This window comes from Nannospalax galili, unplaced genomic scaffold (assembly GCF_000622305.1).
Source record: "Nannospalax galili isolate Female #2095 unplaced genomic scaffold, S.galili_v1.0 scaffold781, whole genome shotgun sequence".
Lineage (NCBI taxonomy): Eukaryota > Metazoa > Chordata > Mammalia > Rodentia > Spalacidae > Nannospalax > Nannospalax galili.
The window spans coordinates 521837-529871 of NW_008346898.1; the positions used below are offsets into that span (position 1 = coordinate 521837).

At 42.4% G+C, this 8035-nt stretch overlaps 1 long non-coding RNA gene across 1 annotated transcript in view; it reads right to left on the minus strand.

Annotated features, from left to right (window-relative positions):
- Positions 1-1115: 1115 nt before the first annotated feature.
- Positions 1116-8035, minus strand: part of LOC108491322 — an 8231-nt gene continuing 1311 nt past the window's right edge. Inside the window, exons 2-3 of the long non-coding RNA XR_001872690.2 lie at positions 2200-2332; positions 1116-1176 (exon numbers count right to left, since the gene is read on the minus strand). This is a non-coding gene — a long non-coding RNA (uncharacterized LOC108491322). The remainder of the gene's footprint in view (positions 1177-2199; positions 2333-8035) is intronic.

The following is an 8035-nucleotide window of genomic DNA, read 5'->3' on the forward strand; positions in this document are numbered from 1 at the left end:
GCTTGTGTCTGTGTCATACCTGAGAAAACACCTATTAGGTGCACAATGCCCTAGGACAAATTAAAACAGTAAGACCATCATTCAGTTGTCATCGCTCCTCACTTCAGGCCTAGTACTGACATTCTTTAGGGAAGAAAATCCTAATCCAGTGGCTGGGAGCATAGAGCTCAGTAGTAGAGTGTGTGCTTAGCATACATGAAGACTTGAGTTCAGATCCCAGCACCCATGTAAAAAAGCCAAGCATGCTAATACACATCTGCAACCCAGGGCTGGGGGATGCAAGACAGGTGCATCCCTGGAGCTCACTGGCTAACCAGTCTAGACAAATTGGTGAACTCCATGATCAATCAAAGACCCTGTCTCAAAAAATAAGGCGGAGAAGTAATTGAGGAGACCTCTGGCCTCATTCACACACATGCAATCAAACACACATCCAAAGGAAAAGAAAGATGTTGACTTTGATCCCGAGTGTCCTTAAAGGGGAGGCATGGTATAACCATCTTACTCTACTTTAATGTCAAAGTATATGTGACCTAGCAATTGTCTGCACAAGTGTGGGCACAGTGTTTCTTTGAAAACATTTTTTTGCACTTATTTAGTGCGCACACATTTGTATCACGGTACAAGTGCAGAAGTTAGAGAGTCTTCTCCTTCCACCATTTGGGTGGAAGAAGAATGAACTCAGGTCATCAGCCTTGGTGGCAAGCACCTTTACCAGCTGAGTCACCTTGCCAGCTCCACGGACATAGTATTTCTTAGCTGAATAACACAACAGAGATAATATGTAATTATCTCATTTCACTTCTTTGGGAAATTTGAAATGTTGCCAGAAAGAAAACAAAGGAATTGTGTTTATGTTTGCTATTAAGAGTTTGTAGCTGGGGGGCCCAGTCATATGGCTAAGCAAGTTAAGGCATTAGCTGCCAAAACTACCAATCTGAATTTTATCTTCAGGATTCACATGAAGGCATCTGACACCCTCTTCAAGCCGCCACAGGCATTGAACAACATGGGGGCATTTAACATACATGCAGGTAAAACACACACATAAAATAAATTGTATTAGTTTGCTTTCTATTACTGTGACCAAAGCCATCTTGAAGAGAAAAGGGTTTATTTTGGCTTGCAGTATAGTTCTTCATCAAGGGAAGCCAGGGCAGGAACTCAAGCAGGAACCTAAGTAAAGACCATGGAGACACTTGTTAACTGGCTTGCCCCGCTGGCCTGTGCTCAGCCTGCTTTGTTATACAACACAGGACTACCTGCCCAGTGATACACTGCCCACAGAGAGCTGGGCCCTCCCACATCACTCAGCAATCAAGAAAATGCCCAACAGACATACAGCCACAGGCCAATCCAATAGAGGAAATTCCTCAATTGAGGTTCCCTCTACCCAGGTGTGTCAAGTTGACAACTGATGTGCTCCACCAGATAAATTAAAAAAAATTTTAAATAAATAAATAAAAATAAATCTTTAAAAAAAGATAAGCAAAGAGCCAGGCATGGTGGCACACACCTTTAATCCCAGCACTTGGGCGGCAGAGCCAGGTGGATCTCTGTGAGTTCAAGGCCAGCTTTGTCCACATAGTGCATAGTGAGTTCCAGGCAGGCTGGAGCTACAGGGAGACCCTGTCTCAAAACAAAACAAAACAAAAAAACCCAAAAAAAAAAACAAATAAAACCAGGGGCTGGAGAGATGGCTCAGTAGTTAAGAACACTGACTATTCTTGCAGAAGACCCGGGTTCAAATCCCAGGACCCACATGGTAGCTAACTGTCTATAACTCCAGTTCCAGGGAATTTGACAGTCTCTTCTGTTCTCTGCAGACATTGCATGACATGGGCACACTTACCTACATGCAGGCAATAGATGCATACACATAAAATAAAAATAATAAATAAAATAAAATTTAAAAAAAGGAAAGAAGGGGGCCAGGCATGGTGGTGCATGCCTTTAATCCCAGCACTCAGGAGGCAGAGGCAGGTAGATCTCTGTGAGTTCGAGGCCAGCCTGGTCTACATAGTGAGTTCCAGGTCAGCTGGGGCTACAGGGAGACTCTGTCTCAAAAAGACCAAAGTAAAATAAATAAAAATTAAAAAATAACAAAGGAAAGAAGGAAAGAAAAAAGGAGAGGAAGAAGAGGAGGAAAGAAGGGACTGTGATCTCAAAGGCAGAGATCAGGACTGATCCAGCCATTACCAAGGAATTACAGCAGCCACTTGTAGATGAAGAGGTGAGGAACAGGCCATCCCTGCAGCCTCTGCATAGAACATGGTCCTCCCACACCTTGATTTCATTTACTGGTGCTTATTTCAGGGTTCTGGACTCCAGACTTGAAAGAAAGAAAGAAAAAATGTATATATATATATATATATAGTTCTATTGTTTTAACACCAGTCCCATTCTATAGCGCAGGCTGGCCTTGAACTTGTAGCAATCCTCCTGCCTCATCCTTCCAAGTGCTGCAATTATTGGCAAGCCACCACGCCTGGCCTGTTTTTTTTGTCTCAAGCTACTAAGTTGTTATAGCAAGAGAAAATAAGTATAACGACCCATGTTGATTTTACTCACCTGCTATATGCATGCTCTTAAATTTGTGATGGGGTTAAGTCCTGATGAATCCATCATGAATTGAAAATATTTTAAGTGAAAAAATGCACTTAGAGGTTGGGGCATGGCTCAGTTGGTAGAATACTTGTGCAGCATACACAAAGCCTGCTTCAGTCTCCAACAGCACATCAAGTAGGCATGTTCTTGCATGCCTGGAATCTTAGCACTCTGGAGGTGGAGGGAGGAGGATGCTCAAGGTTATCCCCAGGTTCATAGTGAGTTTGATTGAGGCCAGCCTGGACTACATAAGATTCTTCTCAAGAAAAGTATTTAATTGGATGCAACTAAAGATAATCATATTAAGCAAATTAAGCCAGTCTCAGTAAGATAAACAGGTTGTTTCCTCTCATTTATGCTTCCTACATTTTACATAAATACATAAAATCATATATGTATATATGACATGAGAGTAAAAGCAAAACTGTCCAGGGGATCAAAGGGAACAAACAGGATGGGGGAAGGGTAAGAAAAAAGGGGTAGGAGACATGGGCAAGGCATGCTCACTATACATTATATACCTGTATGAAAATGTGACTATGTGCCGGGTGTGGTTCCAGCATTCAGGAGGCAGAGGCAGGTAGATCTCTGTGAGTTCAAGGCCAGCCTGGTCTATATAGCTAGTTCCAAGCCAACTTGGGCTACAGGGAGACCCTGTCTCACAAAGACAAAAAAAAAAGAAAGAAAGAAAGAAAGAAAGAAAGAAAGAAAGAAAGAAAGAAAGAAAGAAAGAAAGAAAGCAACCTAACCTACAAGCATTTCTGCAGACTGACCGCAGGTCAACCTGTGGCTTCAGTGCAGCTGCCCAGTAGGGTAAGAAGGTACTGGGCCATGTGTTGATAGCCTAGGAAATTATTAAAATTAAAAATTTGAAGTATGGGCCTGGTATAGTGTCACATACCCGTGATCCTAGCACCTTGGAGATAGAGACAGAAGCTCAGTAGTTCAAAGTCATTCTCAGTTACATAGTGAGTTGGAGGTCAGCAGGGCATGGTGGCTCATACCTGCAATCCCAATATTGAAGAGGCTGATAAAGGAACATTATCTCAAATTCTAGGCTAGCCTGGTTTACAGCTCTCTCTCTCTCTCTCTCTCTCTCTCTCTCTCTCTCTCTCTCTCTTTTTAAGGCATGCACCACCATGCCCAACGAGCCTCTGTCTCAAACAAGCAAATCTAGGTATGCTTCCTATTGAATGCATACTGCTTTTCCCAACATCACAAAGTAAAAAAGTCCTAACTGAAACACATCAGTGTGGGAGCCTCTACAGCCTCATTTGGCAGGTAGTCATTCTAACACAGGACTAAGGGAGTAATTTGAAAAATAAAATGCAATGTAGTTTTTTTCCACAAAATGATTCACACAGGATTGAAAACAGCAGTTCTCAGTTACCCAGGAGGCTGAGGCAGGAGGATCAAGTTCAAGATCCACCTCCACTACAGAGAAAGCTCAAGGCAGCATGAGTAGCTTAGTGAGAGCCTGTCTCAAGATAAAAAATAATAAGATAAATAAAGTAAAAAAAATTACATGGTGAGAAGGGGGCTGGGGCTGTAGCTTAGTGGTAGAGCACTTAACTCGCATGCACAAGACCCTTGTTTTAATTCCCAGTACTGAAAAAACAAAAAACAAACCACCAACAAAAACCAACCCAGGGGCTGGAGAGACACTCAGCAGCTAAGAGCACCTGCTGCTCTTCCAGAGGACCCAAGTTCAGTTCCAGCACCCATGACAGGCAGCTCACAACTGTAACTCCAGCTCCAGGGGATCCAGTGCCCTCTTCTGGATTTCTCGGGCACCTGCACAGGCATATACACAATTAGAAAACAAAACAAAACAAAACCAAAAAACACCAATTCCTCTAATTGTCTTTAAAGTATATAGTTTAGGAGCTGGAGAGATGGCCCCACAGTGAAGAGCAATGGCTGCTCTTGCAGAGGACCTGGGATTGGTTCCCAGCACCCACATAGTGGCTAACAACCATCCATAACTCCAGTTTCATTCAGTGCTCTCTTCTGACCTCCACAGGCATTTCATGACAAGGGTGCACTTACATACATGCCAGCAATACACTCATACACATAATAAACAAGTAAATAAATATAAAGTAGGCTATTTACAAAAACAAATATTTTGACACAGGAACATTTCTATAAAGGTTTAGATACCACGAAAACAAGCAATGACTCCCAACTTCAAATCTCTAGCTCTGCAGAATAACTTCCCTTAACCCGAAAGGTGTACATACTCACTGGCCTTCTTAACACTCTCACTTGGTCAGTAGACACCCCTGTTCATCCCAAAAGACACAGCTTCTCCCTCCTGCCTTGCTCCTCCCTAATTTACTGCTTCTTGGGAATGGCATCTCCATCCAGACATGCAGGTCAAAAATCTTGCAGACAAGGACTGGAGAGATGGCTCAGCGGTTAAGAGCACTGGCTGGTTCGATTCCCAGCACCCAAATGGGGACTAACAATGGCCCATAACTCCAGTTCCAGGGTATCTGACACCCTCTTCTGACCTCCATGGGCATTACATGATACAGGTGTATTTACATACATGCAGGCAATACACTCATACACATAAAATAAAAATAAATAAAAAATATATTTTTTAAATATTGCAGACATGTTTAGCCCCTCTCCTGACATACAGCAACAAATCCTACCTTGGCTCCATCTTCAGAATATATCAGGAATCTGGCCACTTCATAACACCTCCACTGCCTTCCCTAATCCCTATCACCATCATCTTCCTCTTGGATGACTGCAATAACCTCCCAACTAGTATTCTAACTTCTGCCCCAATTTAGTGATCCAGACTGAGTTTTTTAAAGACTTATTTTTAATTATGTGTATGCGGGCATGGGAGTATGTGAATGCAGGTGCCCCTGGAGGCCAGAAGAAGGTGTCAGATCCCCTGGAGTTGGTGTTACAGGTGGTTGTGAGCTGCCTGACAGAGGTGTTGGGAACTGAGCTTGGAGCCTCTGGAAGAGCAACAAGTACTCTTAACTGCTGAGCCATCTCTCCAGCCCTCTAGAGAGTGAATTTTTTTGTTTGGTGGGCTTGAATCCATGAATACTAAGTAATCACTCTATCACTGAGTCACACCCCAGCTCCAGCCTGATTCATTTCTGTATGTTCATGTGTACATGTGTGCTCATGTATGTGATTATTTTAATATGTATGCTAGCTCATGTCACTCCTTTGCCCCAAGCTGCCACTGGCTCCCTGTCTCACTGGGATTAAAAACCAAGTTTACAAAATAACCAAATCACTCAAAAGTTTAACACCTACAGCTCAGCTCACAGCACCCTGATTCATTCTCTCTCTCTCTCTCTCTCTCTCTCTCTCTCTCTCTCTCTCTTTCCTTCCCTTTTTAAAGATTTTTTTCTGTGTATGTGTGTGTGTGTGTGAGTATATGCAAATGTCTGTGCATCTATGTACCTGTTTGAGACAGAGGCTAGAAGAGAGCATGAGGTGACTTCTATCATTGTTCACCTAATCCTTTGAGGCAGGACCTCTCCTAGAACCTGAAGTTCAAGTTTTCTTGACTAAGCTGGAAGCCAGCAAGCCCCAGTGATCTTACTATTTCTGTTCCTATGCCCTAGTCCCATAGCTGGAGTTAGAGGCATATGTAGGGTACCCACCTTGCTACATGGGTGCTGGAATCTGAACTCTGGTCGCTACAATTGTAGTGCAAGTGCTCTTAACTTCTGAGCCATCTCTCCAGTCCCTCAATGATCCCCCTCTCCTTTTTAGAAATTTTTAAAAATAACTTTAAAGATATTTTATTTCTTATTTTTTAATTTTATGTGTATGAGTGTTTTGCCTGCATGCATGTAAGTGCACTCGTGTCATGCAATGCCCACGGATGTCAGAAGAGGCATCAGATCCCCTGGAACTGAAGTTACAGATGGTTGTTAGCTGCTATATCAGTGCTGGGATTTAAACCTGAGTTTTCTGCAAGAGCAGCCAGTGCTCTTAACCACTGAGCCATCTCTCCAGCCCCAATGATTCCTCTCTTGATCACCTCTTAAATAACATGCACGCATGCACGCAACATACATACACACCCTGACACATACATGTTTATTTTCTGTCTTCTACCCAATGGAATCTTCAACTCACAAAGGCAGGAACTTTGGTATGATGATGTGTGCAACAATCAATAATCAGAATGTGCCAGAAATGCCAAATATGAAAAAAATAGACCAAGCCTAGTAATGACTACATGGTACATCACTTTTAATAATGAGGCTCCCAATTCCCATTTCCACTTTTATTCTGAATGAACTCCATTTTTTCCAATCAATTTTCTCTCTCATCTGTTAATAACCCTATCTATCACTGCCAATTTTTCTTTTCTGAAACCAGGTCCTTCCTCATAAAGCTACAATGTTTTTTGTTGTTTTGGATTATTCATAGGTTTAATTTGGTTTTCTCAGACAGTCTCATGTAGCCCAGGCTTGCCTCAAACTCTGAATGTTGTCAAGGATGACTGTGAACTCCTGATCCTCCTGCCTCTACCTTCCACAAGCTGGGTTTACAGGTGTGGCACTGTGCCTGGCTCATGAAGTCCTTTTTTATTATTTAAAATTAACTTGCTGTTTCCTTAGATTTAAATTTGCTTTAGTTTTGTTTCTTTTCTTTTTTTTCTTTTGGTCTTTTTGAGACAGGGTCTCCCTGTAGCCCCAGCTGTCCTGGAACTCACTATGTAGACCAGGCTGGCCTTAACTCACAGAGATCTGCCTGCCTCTGCCTCTCAAGTGCTGGGATTAAAGGCATGCGTTACCACGCCTGGCTAGTTTTGTTTCTTTTAAACTCTGCAAAATAAGGCTACAGATGGATTTGTTCTCTATCTCCTGTTTGCCTCTTTCTTCTATCTCTCACTCTTAGCTTTTGAATTCTAAAAACTATAAATCTACCTACTTGATTACACCTTCATCACTTTTGCTGTCTCAAACTCTTCATACAAATGTTAAACCCCCAGAGCTCACTATGTAGACCAGGCTGGCCTGCAACTCAGAGATCCTCCTGCCTCTGCTTCCCAAGTGCTGGGTTTAAAGGTGTGTACCACCACACCCAGCAACAGTAAACACTTATGATGCCTGAGGCCCCAAGAAAACACACCTGTTGCACTTGTATAGTTAAAGACCTCTTGAAATAGATCACTATTTGTGTTTTCTTGTTGTGCTAGGGACTGAAATCAGGGCCTCCTGCCTATAGATCTACCTCTGAGCTACATCTCCAGCCTATGTTTTCTACTACCCACATATATGTGTATGTATGCATACACATACATTTACACATACATATGTATGTATATACACACACACATACACACCCCTAGGGCCTTATACATGCTTAGGTAAGCATTCTATCACTGAACTATATTCCCAACATTAGGAGATATATGTATGTATGTATATAT